We start from the raw sequence: 21,401 nt of genomic DNA, 5'->3' as shown, positions 1-21,401 counted from the left end.
TTCTGATTCTATTCTCCCTCATTAGAACAGAAAATGTATGCTCTCCTTATAGGACATAAAAAAAATGTTAAAAGATATTTGAGGATAGAATACAAAAGTTTTAAAGCTTCCATCATGAAGATAGTGTTTGAAATTGAAAACCTCTGTTCCCATACAGTAACTTTCTCCAGTTTCCATTCAACCTTTCATTCAAGTAATGAATATTAGTCACTCAGTCACTCAAGTCGCTCAGTTGTGTCTGACTCTTTGCGACCCCGATGGACTGTAGCCTACCAAGCTCCTTTGTCCACGGGATTTTCAGGGAGTGGATTACCATTTCCTTCTCCAGGGGATCTTCCCCACCCAGGGATCAAACCCGGGTCTTCCGCAGTGTAGACAGATGCTTTACCGTCTGAGCCAGGGTAAGTCCAAATGAATATTATCTGAAGTTAAATATTGAGCTCTCATCCCAAAAATACACTCTCACAGGCCATGGATGAAATAAAAGTTACATGTTAACATTTAAACTGGGACATTTCTTCTACTGTTTTCTTTACCAAGACTTCAGATTATTCTTTAAAATATTTAGTTTCTTTGGTAATAATATGATAATATTTAATTTATTCTTCTCCTTTCTTCAGTATTATAAAAACCAGTATGCTTTGTAGATAATCTAAATAAAGAGTTTATAAGCTTACAGAGCCTATGTAGCCCTCTTCCACATTTATATTTTGAAAAACTGAGGCCCACTGTGTTTAGGAAACTTCCACAAGTTTAACTGAGTAGTCTACATAGTAAATATCTCACTTTAGTGTATGTGTTTATCCATGGGAATATTTTTTTGGTATTCTCTGCTTTCTTATGGGTTTGGTTGATGCAACCCTTTCCCCCATCATTGTTTTCTTTTTCTGATAAAAGGCCAGAAGGACAAGAGAGTGTAACTTCTGCTACTAAAATAAATATTGCCTAGAAATAGTTTAGTTCATGCAATGAACACATCAATTTTCTTTTGTTTTACAATATTGCTTTAGAAAGTGACCAAGTAGATGGTCAAACTTTTACTGGGAAGCAGATATTCCTTTACATAGGGAATGCCATTTTATTTCTGTAACAGAAAACCATTTAACTTAAGAAAAGTTAAGGAAAAGCTCTAGACTTATTGCTGTGCTGGTTCTTTAGGACTCTGAATAGTCTTCTTGTTAGTAGATAATCACATTTTAATATAAAAAGGTTTTGAATTCACAAACCCATAAACAAATACTATTTTGATGTATGGCAAAACGAATATTGTAAAGTAATTAACCTCCAATTAAGATAAATAAATTTATATTAAAAAATAAAAATAAAAAGTATTTTAATGAGATAGAATCATATTATTATACTGGAAAATAACAAAGATACTTACTCCCTGGTTCTTCTTGATGATTTAGTCTCAAATTTTAAAGTCTGATTACTTCTGTACTTATATAAATTCTGAGTTGGTGAATTGAGTTGGCAATTTATTTGGTTTCTTATGTACTCTCAAATCAAGTTGTCATGGCTCTCAAGGTTTATAGTTTTCATTATGGTTAGACTGGTAATATTTGACCCACAATATCCTTCATTCTTGCTGTTGCAACATTTGAGGAGTATTTTCAATTATAATGCAATGCATAGTTGCCCTTTGTCTCTTACCCAAGCTCTATGTATAAACTTAATTACACCTGGGTAGAATCATAAAGTAGTTCTTACACTTGCTCCTTTTAATATAATATGAAACACTACTTACTCAAACATTTTCTTTGTGTTAATGCAAAGATTTTAAATGAATATTTTGTAATTCTATGATAATCTATCTATATAATTTAAGTAACATATTTCTTAGGCTTCAGAGCTTAACATTTTCTACAGATTCTGCTTTGAAAAACAGAAAATAGGAATGTTCTTCTCTATGTATGTCATACACATGGAACTGGATTTATTTTATTTGTCTCCTGTTAGCCCAAGGGAATCTAAGTAAAGAGAGGGCCAATGAGGCATCATTAAAAGATACAGGTGAATCAGTTTTGTAAATATGGATAAAAAATGTAAAAAGGCAAAATGACTGAGATATATGAGGCAACTTCAGAAACAGCATGTGATATTGAGTGTGTGAAAACAATTTAGATTTGACTCTTGTATGATTATGTTTAAGGAATCTACTTTTTTCTCCCAGAAATTCTGGACTTACCCTTAAGAGAGTTAGTGTGCTTATATCCCTTGAGTTTTGAGTTTACATCATAGAAACAGAGAATCTCTAGGAATAGATTTGTATTTGTACAACTCCAGAGAGGCAGTTGTTAAACATTTACCAGAAGTTGTTAATCCTTCTCATTTAGAACATCTGTCAGCCATGCAGTGGATACTCAATAAATATTTTAAAATAAATAAACATATTTAAGGTGGATTCATGTCAATGTATGGCAAAACCAATACAGAATTGTAAAGTAATATAAAGTAAAAATTAAAAAAATAATAATAATAATTTATGAGCAGAGTCAATCCCTGTTAATCAACGGAACCTTAACAACTGATTGCAACATGTACTATTGTTAAAGAATTTGAGAAATAAAATATGAAAAGAATCACTAGTTGGATACACAAATGAAGGTGAAGTCTCTCACCATGGCAGATTTCAAGCTATCAGTGTACCCTTACAGAACTCAGAAGTGAGAAGAGACTTGCAACCGTCGGTTCCCAGGATGTGGTCCAGGTCTACTCCAGCACATCACTGCTGGGAGTGCATCTACAAAGTAGATAAAGATCCCTGCTTTCATGGGGTGAGGGATGTAAGAGAATATAGACAATAAACCTGAACATAATTGACCAGTAAACTATATATATGGTATTTCATATGTTAGTGAATAGTTTGTAAAAGAAGAGAAAACTGAAAAATCGTGGAAGTGGGGAGATACTGTAATATTAAAAAATGTCATTGGGGTGGATTTGGCCCAGTTCATATTTTTGTTAAAGAAAGTTGTGGTACATATACACAATGGAATATTACTCAGCCATTAAAAAGAATACATTTGAATCAGTTCTAATGAGGTGGATGAAACTGGAGCCTATTATACAGAGTGAAGTAAGCCAAAAAGAAAAACACCAACAAAGTATACTAACACATATATATGGAATTTAGAAAGATGGTAACTATAACCCTGTATGTGAGACAGCAAAAGAGACACAGATGTATAGTACAGTCTTTTTGGCTCAGAGTGAGAGGGATAGGGTGAGATGGTTTGGGATAATGGCTTTGAAACATGTATGTTATCATATGTGAAAAGAATTGCCTGTCCAGGTTCAATGCGAGATACAGGGTGCTTGGGGCTGCTGCACTGGGATGACCCAGACGGAGGGGATGGGGAGGGAGATGGGAGGGGTTTCAGAATGGGGAACACATGTACACCCGTGGCTGATCCATGTCAATGTATGGAAAAACCAATAAAATATTGTAAAGTAAAAAAAAAAAAAGATAATGTAACATAGTATTACAAAGAAAATACAAATATTTTATTGGACATGCCTGAGCCCTTCCATTCACACAATGCTTATAGCAGCATTTGTATTACAAAGATGGAGAGTTGAATAGTTTCGACAGGGACACTATGGTCTGCAAATTCTAAATTATTGATATAATGCCCTTTTACAGAAAAATTGTGTTTACCTCTGATATTGATAATCAATGTTTACATGCAGATTGCAAACATTTATACTAAAAACTAAGGAGTTTGTACAGAGTTATGTGGAGAGCTACATTATCTGATAATATCAGCATAAACTCCTCTTTTGTAATTCATTCACAGTTCTTTTAATTCCCAGACTACAGTTTATGTTGTCAAGAACTCATAATCATCAATCAAGTCTAAACTTCAGTATCTTCAAATATTTCCAATTAAGCCAGGAAATCATAAATGTTTCAGCATTAAGGGAGGAGACAGTAATTCCACAACTTTCCTACAAAGTGGAAATCTCCTCAGTATTTTATAATAAGTTGTTTTATTTGTTTTTCAGTAAATTTTGGACTTGCGTCTCTCAATTGATAATAGTACATGAATATCAGGAAGAATTTTGCTCAGTGAATTACAATTATACTCTTTCTGGGTAAATGTTTTAAACATGTAGGATGAGTTTGAGTATCCCTCATTGTTATTTCAAGTGTTGACTTCACAGAAAACATGAAAAATAAAATAAAATATCAGTGTAAGAATAGCATAATCTTATATGAACATTTTATAAATTTTAATCAATACATTTTCCAAAGCAATGCAATTTTCTAGTACTTAAAATATAGTGAACTTACAATCTTTTTTAACCTCAATTAACTTTGCCAATGTGAACTTCTTTATCCCTACTAATTAGGTTTGTCATTTAAGCAGATTATTGAATCTGTAAGATATTACCTCAAAATAGCCACAGATATGAGAAAGTTACAAAAACTCTTAGCTATTGATTATTGAAAAGATCAGCATAACATCAATAATTTAAGGTAACAACTGGCCAGAAAAAATGTAGTCAAATATGGCATCTGGTAATATTCATTCTTCAACCTTTCTTTAAGAATTGTTACAGCATATATGTAAATTAAATATTTCCCAAAAGGGGGGTATTTCACAGTTTTCCTAAATGTATATATTCCTATTGATAAATTATATGGCACAGAAGATTTAAGCTGGGGGATGGAACTGAACTGAACTGAACTGAATGAGAAAAGTTTTTTGGGTTCTCAGAAAATATAATTACATTATGTTCTTAGTTGTATTGTTTTCATGTAACTACTAGGTAGGCCACAATATGCAGAGGAGAGTATATGTAATAGTCTAATGAGATGAACAGATTATACATATGGCCATTGTAGAGTAAATTAAAAATAGTGCTTTACATGACTTAATAGTTCCTGAAATTCTAGAAAGAGAGTTACCTGGTGAGATCATAAAACACAGGTCTGTCTTGTGTGCTCTTGCTCTGCCTCTTCTGTCTTTAATTTTTTAAGAAACATTGTCCCAAAACATGGAATTGAAAACATTTCAAAGAAGAATTATGAGGTCAGTTCACTGTTATAGAATGGAAGGACTAGCCTGAAGGAAGGGAAGTGTATGAGGGAAGGATGGGAATTTGAATGGGGAAAAAATTGTATCTAATATCCTTGGCAAGAGCTGGCGATAAAAGTATGAGAAATGAAAAACAACTCTAGAGATACTATCTGAAAATAATTAGATTCATCAGTAATTTATAATCATTACTCAACAATAGTGTATGGCTTCCCCAGTGGCCCAGTAGAGAAAGATTCTGCCTGCAGTGCAGAGACACAGAAGACACAGATTCAATCCCTGGGTCAAGAAGATTGCCTGGAGGAGGAAATGGCAACCCACTCCTGTATTTCTTGCCTGAAAAATCTCATGGACAGAGGAGCCTAGCAGGCTACAGTCCAAAGGACCACAAAGAGTTGGATGAGACTGAGATGAGCAATAATGAACAATGATCAATAGTGTATATATGCCAGACCCAATCATCCCCCCTTCCTCTGGCAAGCAGTAGTTTATTGGATAGGTTTATTTTCACTCTAAATGAACCACAAGCCTGATTCAACATGAAGACATTAGAATTCTTAAGGGAGAGAAAGGAATATGAAGCTTGTTATCCTAAATTTCATGGGAATAGCGGGAAAAGTGTGGATAAGTCCTAAGGAAGGATAAGTCTGAAATGAGGTCTTAAAGACTTGGGTATATTCTTCATTGCTTTATCAAAAACATCCCAAGAATGGTTGACACTTCACATTCCAAAATGGTTTAAGGATCAGAGTTATGTACAGCTGTTAATGAGAGAACATTGTTGTTAATTGAGAACCATGACTTTTACACTTGCATTAGTAAATATTTACCAAATATTGAGTTGCCGTGAATTTGTCTAAAGACAATGTAAAGCCTGTTGTTTTTGTAAGTTTCAAGATATTGCTTTCCTCTGATCTTTGAGGATTAGCAAAAGGATATGCTCATTTTCACCTAAACATCACATGATTTCCCAGTAGAACTGGCCACCATTTATCTCAGTTGGAATTTTCCCTAAATGGACAGTAGCTATAGTTTTCTTATACAGTAAAGTGAATGAAAAGGCTCAGGCTTGTAGAAGAAAAAAACTCTGAGAATTTTCACAATATGATGATGCATTACATACTAAAAAAAATGGCTTCCCTGGTGGCTCAAATGGTAAAGAATCTGCTGGCAATGATAGGAGACCCAGTTAGATCCCTTGGTCAGGAAGATCCCTTGGTCAGGAAGATCCCCTGGGGAAGGGAATGGCTACTCACTCCAGTATTCTTGCCTGGAGAATCTCATGAATAGAGGAGCCTGTTGGGATATAGTCCATAGATTTGCAAAGAGCTGGACAGAACTGAGCAACTAAGCATGCACATACAACAAATCAATCAACCTATATATTGAAATTAAATATTCTATTGCAGAAAGGTCTCTCCTGATACCAAAATGTAAATTTTACCATTCAAAGAGAATTCATAGAATGAGTGATCTTGAAAATAACTGAATCAATTTATTGACCTTTTACAATAAATGCATTGTTATTATTGTTACTGTTAAACAGCCAGACAAAGTCTTTCATTGCTATTTAAGAATTATACCAGTATACTGACAAAATAGAGATTTACTAAGTGAATATCAATGTAGAAAAAAGGAAAATATAAAATACAACATAGGATAGAAAGCAGAATATACATACACATATAGAGAGAATAATAATATTTAGATGGCAGAGATTTTGAAGAAAAAATGTTCTCTGAAAGATAATGTTTTATGTTTCATTTTAGATTCCAATTTAGTTTCCTTAGCCAATGACACAGATCCAGTCTATGAAAAATCCACTCTGCCTCCTCTGTACTCTGGACTCTCTACACAAGTTCCCCAACTTTTTGTACCAGGGATCAGTTTAGCAGATGACAACTTTTCCAAGGACCTGGGTAGAGGCTAGTTACAGGATGGTTCAAGCTCATTTTGTGTATTGTGCACCTTATTTCTATTATTATTACATCTTTGTCACATCAAATCATCAGGCATTAGATTTCAGAGTTCAGAAACCCTGGCTCCAATACGCGCGATGGTCACAATAGTGAATGCATTAGGTGTGATTCAGATAAGGAGTCAGAAGTTAGGAAGGTGGATGTGAGTCAGAGTGAGAGCTTAGAAGTCTTTCATATTGTTGAAGATTTAAGTCCAATGACTTTCACTTGGGAGACGGACTCATTTGAGTGACCTTTTCCCTGACATATTTGGATTTTCTAAATTAACTAACAAAGTAATAATATAAGAAATCAGGTAAAAGATTAGGAAATAATACAATCTAACTGAATTTGAGAAAAGATGAGGAGTTTCCCATTGGGAAAGAAATATTTTAGGAAAGGATTTAAAATATCAACAGATAGCGTGTCTAGTCCAGTATTTCAAATATATAGATAAACCTAAGTTAAAATTCCTGCTCTTTGCATTTTTTTTTAGTTTTTTATTTTTTAAATTTTAAAATCTTTAATTCTTACATGCATTCCCAAACATGAACCCCCCTCCCACCTCCCTCCCCATAACATCTTTCTGGGTCATCCCCATGCACCAGCCTCAAGCATGCTGCATCCTGCATCAGACATAGACTGGCGATTCAATTCACATGATAGTATACATGTTAGAATGTCATTCTCCCAAATCATCCCACCCTCTCCCTCTCCCTCTGAGTCCAAAAGTCCGTTATACACATCTGTGTCTCTTTCCCTGTCTTGCATACAGGGTCGTCATTGCCATCTTCCTAAATTCCATATATATGTGTTAGTATACTGTATTGGTGTTTTTCTTTCTGGCTTACTTCACTCTGTATAATCGGCTCCAGTTTCATTTAGAGTATGTGATATGGATAAAAATTTTAAGCATATTTTAACCCCATTTCAATCAGTGAAATAGTTATTTTAAAAGAAATATTCTATGAAAAACACACACTGACATATGGTAAAAAGAAAAAAAATCTTTAAAGATAAGTTGTTTCAAAGATCTCCAAGTTAAATTAATATAGCATAGCCCTTCCAGAAATAAATTCCAGTGCTATCTGTGAATAGTTTCCTTTTCTTTAAGTCTCTTTGTGTTCTACCCTGAAGGATACTCAAATAAGAAGAAAAGGGGAAAATGCATAGAAAGGAGAGAGTTTATCTTTCTGGGACTGTCAGATAACCCACAACTTCACGTTGTGAGCTGTGTCTTTCTACTCATCACCTGCATGCTCAGCATCATTGGAAACCTGACCATTATCACCCTAACCCTGCTGGATGTCCACCTACACACCCTCATGTATTTCTTCTTCAGAAATGTCTCCATATTAGAGGTGTCATCCACAACTGTCACTATACCCAAGTTCCTTATCACCATTATTACAGGAGATAAAACCTTTTCTTTTACTGATTGTATGGCTCAAGTTTGGTTGTTTTTTTTTTTTTTGCCTCCCGGCTGCCAAGACTTCTGACCATTACATTGCCATCTGCAAACAGCTACATTACATGAGAACCACGAATCATAGAGTCTGCACACTACTTGTCTTGGCTTCTTGGTTGGCTTCATCCTTAATCATTTTCTCATCACTCATGCTATTCAGACAACTTGATTATGCTATTGATCATTTTATTTGTGATTATTTCCCCTTTTACACATTTCTTGTTCAGACACCAAATTGCTATAGATGATGGGCTTTTCCATTGCTGTGTTTACCTTAATGTTCACTGTGGTATTAATAATTCTGTCCTACCCATATATCATCAGAACTATTTTAAGGATCTCTTCCACCTCTCAGAGGACAAGGGCCTTTTCCATGTGTTCTTCCCACAAACTGTCATCTCCATCTCTTATGGCAGCTACATTTTCATGTACATGAATCCATCAGCAAAGGACAGGGTGTCTTTGAGCAAGGGAGTGGCTGTGATAAACACCTCAGTAATCCCCATGCTGAATCCCTTTATTGTACCCTAAGGAATTTGAAAGTCAAGTCAGCCTTCACGAACATGAAGACTGTACTCTTCTCAGGAAATGAAAAAATAAAAACCTGTTTTATAAATTAGAGGCATAACAATGAACAATCAAATAAAAACCAGGGCTTTCAAAGTCTATTAATTTTCACATAGTCCCCCTGGAAGTATTTTTCAGTGCTCATACTTTTATTGTCAGCATCTTACCAAATATGAGCACAGTTGGGCAGTAGTTAGAACATTCTTTGGATTGCCTTTCTTTGGGACTGGAATAAAAACTGACATATTGAGTGCATCATTTTAACAGCATCGTCTTTTAGGAACTGAAAGTATTCAACTGGATTTCCATCACCTCCACTAGTTTTGTTCATAGTGATGCTTCCTAAGGCTAACCTGACTTCACACTCCAGGATATCTGGCTCTAGGTGAATGATCACATCATCAAGGTTATCTGGGTCATTAAGATCTTTTTTATATAGTTCTTCTGTGTATTCTTGCCAGCTCTTCTTAATATCTTGTGCTTCTATTAAGTTCATACCATTTCTGTACTTCATTGTGCCCATCTTGGCATAAAATATTCCCTTGGCATCTCTAATTTTCTTGAAAAGAATCTAGCCTTTCCCATTCTATTGTTTTCCTCAATTTTCTTGCATTGTTCACTGAGGAAGCCTTTTTTACCTCTGCTTCCTATTCTTGGGAACTCTGCATTCAAATGGATATATCTTTCTTTTTCTCCTTTGCCTTTCGCTTCTCTACTTTTCTCAGCTACTCGTAAGACCTCCTAAGACAACCATTTTGCCTTTTTGCATTTCTTTTCCTTGAGGATGGTCTTGGTCACTGCCTCCTGTAGAATGTCACAAACCTCCGTCCATAGTTCTTCAGGCACTCTATCAGATCTATTCCCTTGAATCTATTTGTCACTTCCACTGCATAATCATAAAGGATTTGATTTAAGTCATACCTGAATGGTCTAGTGGTTTTCCCTACTTTCTTCAATTTAAGTCTGAATTTGGCAGTAAGGAGCTTATGATCTGAGCCATAGTCAGCTCCCAGTCTTGTTTTTGTTGAATGCATAGACATTCCCCATCTTCAGCTGCAAAGAATATAATCAATCTGATTTCAGTATTGACCATCTGGAAATTTCCATGTGTAGAGTCTTCTCTTGTGTTGTTGGGAGAGGGTGTTTGCTATGACCAGTGTGTTCTCTTGACAAAACTCTATTAGTCTTTACCTTGCTTCATTCTGTATTCCAAATTTGCCTATTATTCCAGGTATTTCTTGACTTCCTAATTTTGCATTCTACTCCCTTATGATGAAAAGGACATCTTTTTTGGGAGTTAGTTCTAGAAGGTCTTGTACGTCTTCATAGAGCCATTCAACTTCAGCTTCTTCAGTGTTACTGGTCGGGGCATAGATTTGGATTACTGTGATATTGAATGGTTTACCTTGGAAACAAACAGAGTTCATTCTGTCATTTTTGAGATGGCACCCAAGTACTGCATTTCAGACTCCTTTGTTGACTATGAGGGCTACTCCATTTATTTTACTTCTTACCCACAGTAGTAGACATAAAAGTCCTCTGAGTTAAATTCACCCATTCCAGTCCATGTTAGTTCCCTGATTCTAAAATGCTGATGTTCACTCTTGCCATCTCTTATTTGACCACTTCTGATTTATCTTTTCATGGGGTCACAAAGAGTTGGACACGACTGAGCGACTGAACTGAACTGAACTGATTTACCTTCATTCATGGACCTAACATTCCAGGTTCCTATGCAATATTGTTCTTTACAGCATCAGACATTACTTACATCCCCAGTCACATCCAAACTGGGCATTGTTTTCACTTTGGCTCCATGTATTCATTCTTTCTGGAGTTATTTCTCCACTCTTGTCCAGTAGCATATTGGGCACCTACCAACCAGGGGAGTTCATCTTTCAGTGTCATATCTTTTTGCATTTTCATACTGTTCCTGGGGTTCTCAAGGCAAGAGTACTGAAGTGGTTTCCATTCCCTTCTCCAGTGGACCACTCTTTGTCAGAAATCTCCACCACGAAGAATGTTCAAACGACCGCACAACTGGACTTATCTTACACACTAGCAAAGTAATGGTCAAATTCTCCGAGTGAGGCTTCAACAGTATGTTAACTGAAAACCTCCAGATGTTAGAACTAGATTTAGGAGAGGTCAAGGAACCAGAGATCAAATTGCCAACATCTGTTGGACCATAGAAAATTCAAGAAAGTTCCAGAAAAACATCTACTTCTGCTTTTTATATTTTATTTTATTATTCATTCATTTATTTATTTATTTTACTTTACAATACTGTGTTAGTTTTGCCATACATAGACTTGAATCCGCCACAGGTATACATGAGTTCCCAACCCTGTGCCAAAGCCTTGGAGTGTGTGGCTCACAACAAACTGTGGAAAATTCTTAAAGTGATGGGAATACCAGATCACCTTACCTACATCCTGAGAAATCTGTACGCCGTTCCAGAAGCAGCAGTTAGAACCGGACATGGAACAATGAACTGGTACCAAATTGGGAAAGGAGCACGTTAAGGCTGTATATTGTCACCCTGCTCATTTAACTTATATGTAGCATACATCATGTGAAATGCCAGGCTGGATGAAGCACAAGCTGGAATCAAGATTCCTGAGAGAAATATCAATAACCTAGATAAGCAGATGACACAATCCTTTGGGCAGAGCGTGAAGAGGAACTAAAGAGCCTCTTGATGAAAGTGAAAGAAGATAGTGAAAAAGCTGGCTTGAAACTCAGCATTTAAAAACTAATATCATGGCATCCAGTTCCATCACTTCATGGCAAATACATGGGGAAACAATGGAAACAGTGACAAACTTTAAATTCTTGGGCTCCAAAATAATTGCAGATGGTGACTGCAAGCATGAAATTAAAAGACACTTGTGAAAGGCTGTTGTTGAATTACGACACCGGGATTCTTGGCCCCCGAAGGAGAAGTATTCAATCCGGGGCCAGAGATGAGGCTTGATCTCTCAGAGCTTTTGTGTAATAAAGTTTTATTAAAGTATAAAGGAGATAGAGAAAGCTTCTGACATAGGCATTAGAAGGGGGCAGAAAGAGTACCCCCCTGCTAGTCTTTAGCTGGATGTTATATAGTCACCAGCAGTCTGTTAATGAAAGAAAGGACTGTCTCAGAACTCAGAATGACACCAGGCCCCTCACCCATAAGATGTATTTTGGGATAATCTTGGCTCCAAATGTTTCATCTTGGGCCATAAAAGGATTAACTTGAATCTTGAAGAAGGGCAGAGCACCATACGAATAGTGTTATTTACATAGATTAGAGGAACGATATTGAAGTATACCGTACTGGTTTATCAAGTAGGTTCTGAGCCCAAAAGGCGGAACCAACTTGAAGACAGAGTTTGGGGTAAATGCATAGTACATTAGCATAGCTTAAGATAAACATTTCCATAAGAAAAAGGCAATGGTTAACTCCAAGTGAAACCAGGTGTCATTATGGCAACACAGAATTTTAAGAGAAACCTTTTAAATTTGTATAGAGAAGGAAAAAAATATCATTAGTTTGTTTCTTCCTGCCCCTTAAGGAGATAAAATGTCTGACACTTGCAGGCTATTTCCTCCATTTGGAGACCCCTGGCCTTCCTGCCTGTTACCCTCTCACTTGCATCTTGGAAGAAAAGCTATGACCAAACTAGACAGCATATTAAAAATCAGACATTACTTTGTCAACAGAGATACATCTAGTTAAAGCTATGATTTTTTTCAGTAGTCATGTATGGATGTCAGAGTTGGGCCATAAAGAATACTGAGTGAGAAATAATTGATGCTCTTGAACTCTGGTGTTGGAGGAGACTCTTGAGAGTTCCTTGGGCTGCAATGAGATCAAACCAGTCAATCCCAAAGAAAATCAATCCTGAATATTCATTGGCAGGGCTAATGCTGAGGCTGAACCTCCAATACTTTGGACACTTGATGCAAAGAACTGACTAACTGGAAAAGTCCCTGATGCTGGGAAAGAGTGAAGGCAGGAGGAGAAGGGGACGACAGAGGATGAGATGGTTGGATGGCATCACTGACTCAATGCACATGAGTTTGAGCAAGCTCCAGGGGTTGGTGATAGACCGGGAAGCCTGGCATGTTGCAGTACATGGGGTCGCAAAGAGTTGAACATGACTGAATGACTGAACTGAACTACCAAATATAGTATATACATTTTTTGCCATTCAAATTCTCATCATTCTCTCACGTACTGCTCTTCCTTTGGGCTCATCATTCCACTTAACCTTGAAACTGACCTCTTTCCCTCTTTGAATTGTTTTTAATTCCATGTTTTCATGATATTTCTTACAAAATTAGGGACAGACAGTAAAATACAGAGCAGCAGCACCTGAGAGAGACCTGTGTTTTGATTTTGACAGGAAACACTCTTTCTAGAAATTCAGGAAATATTAAATCATGCTGAATACTGTTTTTCAATGTTTTTAAATTTTTGGATAATTGCTTTACAATGTTGTGTTAGTTTCTGCCGTATGTTAACGTGAGTCTGTCATAAGTATACATATGCCCCCTCCTTTTTTAACTTCACTCCCACCTCCTACCCCAGCCCATCTCTCTAGGTTGTCATGGAGGCCTGGGTTAAGCTCACCGTGCTGTACAGCAACTTCTCATTGGCTATCATCAGTTTCACATATTTTAATGAATGAGTTTCAATGCCAGTCTCTCAATTTGCCCCATCCTCTCCCAACCCTCACCCCGCTATGTTCCAAGTCTGTTCTCTGTCTGTGTCTCTAACTGCTGCCCTGAAAGTAGGTTCATTGGTACCATTTTTCTAGTTTCCATATATATGTGTTAGTATACAATATTTGTTTTTCTCTTTCTGATTTACTCCATTCTGTATAGCAGGCTCTGGGTTTATCTGCTTCATTATATTTGATTCCAGTTTGTTCCTTTATGTGGATGCTTGGCTTGTTATGAACCAGCTTACAACCCAGCATATGGCTGTGCATGTGTGCTCTGTCATGGTCAACTCTTTATGACGCTATGGACTATAGCCTGACAGTCTCCTCTGCCCATGTGCTTACCACACTTCTTTACCCATTCATCTGTCGATGGACATCACGGTGGCTCCCATCCTGGCTATTGTGAATAGTGCTGCAATGAACATTGGGGTACCTGTGTCTTTTATTTTTTTTTAGTTTTTTTTTTTTAGTTTTTTATTTTTTAAATTTTAAAAACTTTAATTCTTACATGTATTCCCAAACATGAACCCCCCTCCCACCTCCCCTCCCCATAACATCTTTCTGGGTCATCCCCATGCACCAGCCCCAAGCATGCTGCATCCTGCGTCAGACATAGACTGGCGATTCAATTCACATGATTGTATACATGTTAGAATGTCATTCTCCCAAATCATCCCACCCTCTCCCTCTCCCTCTGAGTCCAAAAGTCCGTTATACACATCTGTGTCTCTTTCCCTGTCTTGCATACAGAGTCGTCATTGCCATCTTCCTAAATTCCATATATATGTGTTAGTATACTGTATTGGTGTTTTTCTTTCTGGCTTACTTCACTCTGTATAATCGGCTCCAGTTTCATCCATCTCATCAGAACTGATTCAAATGAATTCTTTTTAACGGCTGAGTAATACTCCATTGTGTATATGTACCACAGCTTTCTTATCCATTCATCTGCTGATGGACATCTACGTTGTTTCCATGTCCTGGCTATTATAAACAGTGCTGCGATGAACATTGGGGTACATGTGTCTCTTTCAATTCTGGTTTCCTCGGTGTGTATGCCCAGCAGTGGGATTGCTGGGTCATAAGGGAGTTCTATTTGCAATTTTTAAGGAATCTCCACACTGTTCTCCATAGTGGCTGTACTAGTTTGCATTCCCACCAACAGTGTAGGAGGGTTCCCTTTTCTCCACACCCTCTCCAGCATTTATTGCTTGCAGATTTTTGGATCGCAGCCATTCTGACTGGTGTGAAGTGGTACCTCATTGTGGTTTTGATTTGCATTTCTCTAATAATGAGTGATGTTGAGCATCTTTTCATGTGTTTGTTAGCCATCCGTATGTCTTCTTTGGAGAAATGTCTATTTAGTTCTTTGGCCCATTTTTTGATTGGGTCGTTTATTTTTCTGGAGTTGAGCTGCAGAAGTTGCTTGTATATTTTTGAGATGAGTTGTTTGTCAGTTGCTTCATTTGCTATTATTTTCTCCCATTCAGAAGGCTGTCTTTTCACCTTGCTTATATTTTCCTTTGTTGTGCAGAAGCTTTTAATTTTAATTAGATCCCATTTGTTTATTTTTGCTTTTATTTCCAGCATTCTGGGAGGTGGATCATAGAGGATCCTGCTGTGATTTATGTCTGAGAGTGTTTTGCCTATGTTCTCCTCTAGGAGTTTTATAGTTTCTGGTCTTACATTTAGATCTTTAATCCATTTTGAGTTTATTTTTGTGTGCGGTGTTAGAAAGTGATCTAGTTTCATTCTTTTACAAGTGGTTGACCAGTTTTCCCAGCACCACTTGTTAAAGAGATTGTCTTTACTCCATTGTATATTCTTGCCTCCTTTGTCAAAGATAAGGTGTCCATATGTGTGTGGATTTATCTCTGGGCTTTCTATTTTGTTCCATTGATCTATATGTCTGTCTTTGTGCCAGTACCATACTGTCTTGATGACTGTGGCTTTGTAGTAGAGCCTGAAGTCAGGCAAGTTGATTCCTCCAGTTCCATTCTTCTTTCTCAAGATTGCTTTGGCTATTCGAGTTTTTTGTATTTCCATACAAATCTTGAAATTATTTGTTCTAGTTCTGTGAAAAATGTGGCTGGTAGCTTGATAGGGATTGCATTGAATTTGTAAATTGCTTTGGGTAGTATACTCATTTTCACTATATTGATTCTTCCAATCCATGAACATGGTATATTTCTCCATCTATTAGTGTCCTCTTTGATTTCTTTCATCAGTGTTTTATAGTTTTCTATATATAGGTCTTTAGTTTCTTTAGGTAGATATATTCCTAAGTATTTTATTCTTTTTGTTGCAATGGTGAATGGAATTGTTTCCTTAATTTCTTTTTCTACTTTCTCATTATTCGTGTATAGGAATGCAAGGGATTTCTGTGTGTTGATTTTATATCCTGCAACTTTACTATATTCATTGATGAGCTCTAGTAATTTTCTGGTGGAGTCTTTAGGGTTTTCCATGTAGAGGATCATGTCATCTGCAAACAGTGAGAGTTTTACTTCTTCTTTCCAATTTGGATTCCTTTTATTTCTTTTTCTGCTCTGATTGCTGTGGCCAAAACTTCCAGAACTATGTTGAATAGTAGCGGTGAAAGTGGACACCCTTGTCTTGTTCCTGACTTTAGGGAAACGCTTTCAATTTTTCACCATTGAGGATAATGTTTGCTGTGGGTTTGTCATAGATAGCTTTTATTATGTTGAGGTATGTTCCTTCTATTCCTGCTTTCTGGAGAGTTTTTATCATAAATGGATGTTGAATTTTGTCAAAGGCCTTCTCTGCATCTATTGAGATAATCATATGGTTTTTATTTTCAATTTGTTAATGTGGTGAATTACATTGATTGATTTGCGGATATTGAAGAATCCTTGCATCCCTGGGATAAAGCCCACTTGGTCATGGTGTATGAGCTTTTTAATGTGTTGTTGGATTCTGATTGCTAGAATTTTGTTGAGGATTTTTGCATCTATGTTCATCAGAGATATTGGCCTGTAGTTTTCTTTTTTTGTGACATCTTTGTCAGGTTTTGGTATTAGGGTGATGGTGGCCTCATAGAATGAGTTTGGAAGTTTACCTTCCTCTGCAATTTTCTGGAAGAGTTTGAGGAGGATAGGTGTTAGCTCTTCTCGAAATTTTTGGTAGAATTCAGCTGTGAAGCCATCTGGACCTGGGCTTTTGTTTGCTGGAAGATTTCTGATTACAGTATCAATTTCCATGCTTGTGATGGGTCTGTTAAGATTTTCTATTTCTTCCTGGTTCAGTTTTGGAAAATTGTACTTTTCTAAGAATTTGTCCATTTCTTCCATGTTGTCCATTTTATTGGCATACAACTGCTGATAGTAGTCTCTTATGATCCTTTGTATTTCTGTGTTGTCTGTTGTGATCTCTCCATTTTCATTTCTAATTTTATTGATTTGATTTTTCTCTCTTTGCTTCTTGATGAGTCTGGCTAATGGTTTGTCAATTTTATTTATCCTTTCAAAGAACCAGCTTTTGGCTTTGTTGATTTTTGCTATGGTCTCTTTTGTTTCTTTTGCATTTATTTCTGCCCTAATTTTTAAGATTTCTTTCCTTCTACTAACTCTGGGGTTCTCCAACTCTTCCTTTTCTAGTTGCTTTAGTTGTAGAGTTAGGTTGTTTATTTGACTTTTTTCTTGCTTCTTGAGGTATGCCTGTATTGCTATGAACTTTCCTCTTAGCACTGCTTTTATAGTGTCCCACAGGTTTTGGGTTGTTGTGTTTTCATTTTCATTAGTTTCTATGCATATTTTGATTTCTTTTTGATTTCTTCTGTGATTTGTTGGTTATTCAGAAGTGTGTTGTTCAACCTCCATATGTTGGAATTTTTAATAGTTTTTCTCCTGTAATTGAGATCTAATCTTAATGCATTATGGTCAGAAAAGATGCTTGGAATGATTTCGATTTTTTGAATTTATCAAGTTTAGATTTATGGCCCAGGATGTGGTCTATCCTGGAGAAGGTTCCATGAGCACTTGAAAAAAGGTGAAATTCGTTGTTTTGGGGTGAAATGTCCTATAGATATCAATTAGGTCTAACTGATCTAATGTATCATTTAAAGTTTGCGTTTCTTTGTTAATTTTCTGTTTAGTTGATCTGTCCATAGGTGTGAGTGGGGTATTAAAGTCTCCCACTATTATTGTGTTATTGTTGATTTCCCCTTTCATACTTGTTAGCATTTGTCTTACATATTGTGGTGCTCCTATATTGGGTGCATATATATTTATGATTGTTATATCTTCTTCTTGGATTGTTCCTTTGATCATTATGTAGTGGCCTTCTTTGTCTCTTTTCACAGCCTTTGTTTTAAAGTCTATTTTATCGGATATGAGTATTGCCACTCCTGCTTTCTTTTGGTCTCTATTCGCGTGGTATATCTTTTTCCAGCCCTTCACTTTCAGTCTGTATGTGTCCCTTGTTTTGAGGTGGGTCTCTTGTAAGCAGCATATAGAGGGTCTTGTTTTTGTATCCATTCGGCCAGTCTTTGTCTTTTGGTTGGGGCGTTCAACCCATTTACGTTTAAGGTAATTACTGATAAGTATGATCCCGTTGCCATTTACTTTATTGTTTTGGGTTCGGGTTTATACACCCTTTCGTGTTTCCTGTCTAGAGGATATCCCTTAGAATTTGTTGGAGAGCTGGTTTGGTGGTGCTGAATTCTCTCAGCTTTTGCTTGTCTGTAAAGCTTTTGATTTCTCCTTCGTATTTGAATGAGATCCTTGCTGGGTACAGTAATCTGGGCTGTAGGTTATTGTCTTTCATCACTTTAAGTATGTCTTGCCATTCCCTCCTGGCCTGAAGAGTTTCTATTGACAGATCAGCTGTTATCCTTATGGGAATCCCCTTGTGTGTTATTTGTTGTTTTTCCCTTGCTGCTTTTAATATTTGTTCTTTGTGTTTGATCTTTGTTAATTTGATTAATATGTGTCTTGGGGTGTTTCGCCTTGGGTTTATCCTATTTGGGACTCTCTGTGTTTCTTGGACTTGGGTGATTATTTCCTTCCCCATTTTAGGGAAGTTTTCAACTATTATCTCCTCAAGGATTTTCTCATGATCTTTCTTTCTGTCTTCTTCTTCTGGGACTCCTATAATTCGAATGTTGGAGCGTTTCATATTGTCCTGGAGGTCTCTGAGATTGTCCTCGTTTCTTTTAATTCGTTTTTCTTGTTTCCTCTCTGATTCATTTATTTCTACCATTCTATCTTCTATTTCACTAATCCTATCTTCTGCCTCCGTTATTCTACTATTTGTTGCCTCCAGAGTGTTTCTGATCTCATTTATTGTGTTATTCATTATATTTTGACTCTTTTTATTTCTTCTAGGTCCTTGTTAAACCTTTCTTGCATCTTCTCAATCCTTGTCTCTAGGCTATTTATCTGTGTTTCCATTTTGATTTCAAGATTTTGGATCATTTTCACTATCAATATTCGGAATTCCTTCTCTGGTAGATTCCCTACTTCTTCCTCTTTTGTTTGGTTTGGTGGGCAACTCTCCTGTTCCTTTACCTGCTGAGTATTCCTCTGTCTCTTCATCTTGGTTATATTGCTGCGTTTGGGGTGGCCTTTTATATTCTGATAATTTGTGGAGTTCTCTTTATTATGGAGCTTCCTCACTTTGGGTGGGGTTCTATCAGTGGCTTGTCAAGGTTTCCTGGTTAGGGAGGCTTGTGTTGGAGTTTTGGTGGGTGGAGCTGGGTTTCTTCTCTCTGGAGTGCAGTGGAGTGACCCGTAATGGGTTATGAGACATCAAAGGTTTTGGGATAATTTTGAGCTGCCTGTATATTGAGGCTCAGGGGAGTGTTCCTGTGTTGCTGGAGAATTTGCGTGGTATGTCTTGTTTTGGAACTTGTTGGCCCTTGGGTGGAGCTTGGTTTCAGTGTAGGTATGAAGGCATTTGATGAGCTCCTATTGCTTAATGTTCCCTGAATTCAAGAGTTCTCTAATGTTTTCAGGCTTTGGGTTTAAGCTTCCTGCTTCTGGTTTTCAGTTTTATTTTTACAGTAGCCTCTAGACTTCTCCATCTATACAGCACCGATGATAAAACATCTAGGTTAAAGATGAAAAGTTTCTCCACCTTGAGGGACACTCAGAGAGGTTCACTAAGTTACAAGGAGAAGAGAAGATGGAGGGGTAGTTAGAGGTAACTGGAATGAGATGCGGTGAGATCAAGAGAGGAGAGAGCAAGCTAGCCAGTAGTCTCTTCCTTATGTGCGCTCTATAGTCTGGACTGCTCAGAGGTATTTACAGAGTTATACGGGGAAGAGGAGAGGGAGGAAGTAGACAGAGGTGACCAGGAGGATAAGAGAGAGGAATGAGTAGGAGAGAGACAAATCCTGCCAGTAACCAGTTCCTTAGGTGTTCTCTACCGTTTGGAACACACAGAGATTCACAGAGTTGGATAGAGAAGAGATGGGGGAGAAAAGAGACAGAGGCCACCTGGTGAGGAAAAAGGAGAGTCCAGAGGAGGAGAGAGTGGACAGGCCAGTAATCTCGCTCTCAGGTAAACTTGGGTAGTGAAGTTTGGGTTTTTAAATGTACAAAATTGACAACAAAGATTAAAAATCTGGAGTAGAGGTTGGATTTTCAAAGATACAATATTAAAGAAAAGCAGAGGAAAAAGGAAGAAAGAAAAAAAGAATTATTAAAAACAAACAAACAAACAAAAAAACCAAAACACCAACTACCATCCAAAGAGTATATATGGTGTTTGCCTTAAAAAAAAAAAAAAAGTCTTTTTTTAAAAAAAAAAATAGTAATACTAGGTTATAGAAATAAAAATTAGAGGAGAAATAGAAGACTTAACAATTTAAAAAAAGCTCGGAAAAAAAGAAAAAAGAAAAAAAAAGCAAAAGGCAAAAAAAAAAAAAAGAATGATTTTAAAAAATATTAAAAATTAAAAATATATCTGGCTCTTCTCTGATGTTATGGGCCGTGTGGGCTCACTTCCAAGGTGGTTTCCTCTGTTTAACTTCTTCTGTTTGCTGGTTTTTAGGCTCACTAGTTCAGTCGCGCTGTGGGGAGGGGGGGATGCTGCAAACAAATAGCACTGTCGTGTGTACACAGTATCTCTGCCCCGCTTGACCTGTCCTTTCTCGCGGCGCACGAACCGCTCCGGCTCTACGATGCTCAGCCGGGAACCGTCTGGGGCCGGCCCTAGGCTGCGTGCACTTCCCCGGTCCAAGCCGCTCAGGTTCGGCCCTCAGGCAGCCCTCAGAGGCACAAATGCGGCTGGGACTGCGCTTTGTGCCCTTCCCAGGTCCGAGTAGCTCAGGAGTTTGGCGAGCGCAATCGCCGCGGCTTGTCACCTTTTCCGCCGCTGCTGCTCAGCTTTCTGGGTGGACCGCTGGCGCACCCCGTGAAGCAGACTGTGACTGTCCAGCACCCCCAGAAGTCTTAGCAAAGGAGCCTGCTTGCAGTTAGGTAAGTAAAGTCTCTCCGGGTCTGCAATTGCCCCTTTCCAGTCCTTACGGCTCTGGCTGCCTGTCCCCGGCGGGGAGTGGTCTGCAGCCGGCTTTTTCCGCTCCGTCCTTTGTTCTGTGCTCAGTCCTGGCGGTGTCTTATGTTCGAGCTTTTCGCGTGGTAGCTATCCCACAGTCTGGTTTGCTAGCCCAAGTTAGATCGTTCTGGTT

The 21,401-nt window shown here is 37.5% G+C and overlaps 1 pseudogene; it reads left to right on the top strand.

The window, feature by feature from the left end:
• The first annotated feature begins 5,455 nt into the window (after positions 1-5,455).
• On the top strand, positions 5,456-9,091 carry LOC121819184 (olfactory receptor 6C1-like; annotated as a pseudogene).
• The last annotated feature ends 12,310 nt before the right edge of the window (positions 9,092-21,401 follow it).

The sequence above is a fragment of the Ovis aries genome, chromosome 3 (assembly GCF_016772045.2).
Source record: "Ovis aries strain OAR_USU_Benz2616 breed Rambouillet chromosome 3, ARS-UI_Ramb_v3.0, whole genome shotgun sequence".
Taxonomy (NCBI): domain Eukaryota; kingdom Metazoa; phylum Chordata; class Mammalia; order Artiodactyla; family Bovidae; genus Ovis; species Ovis aries.
The sequence above is the reverse complement of the archived record's forward strand: the minus strand, read 5'-3'. Positions and strand labels throughout refer to the sequence as shown.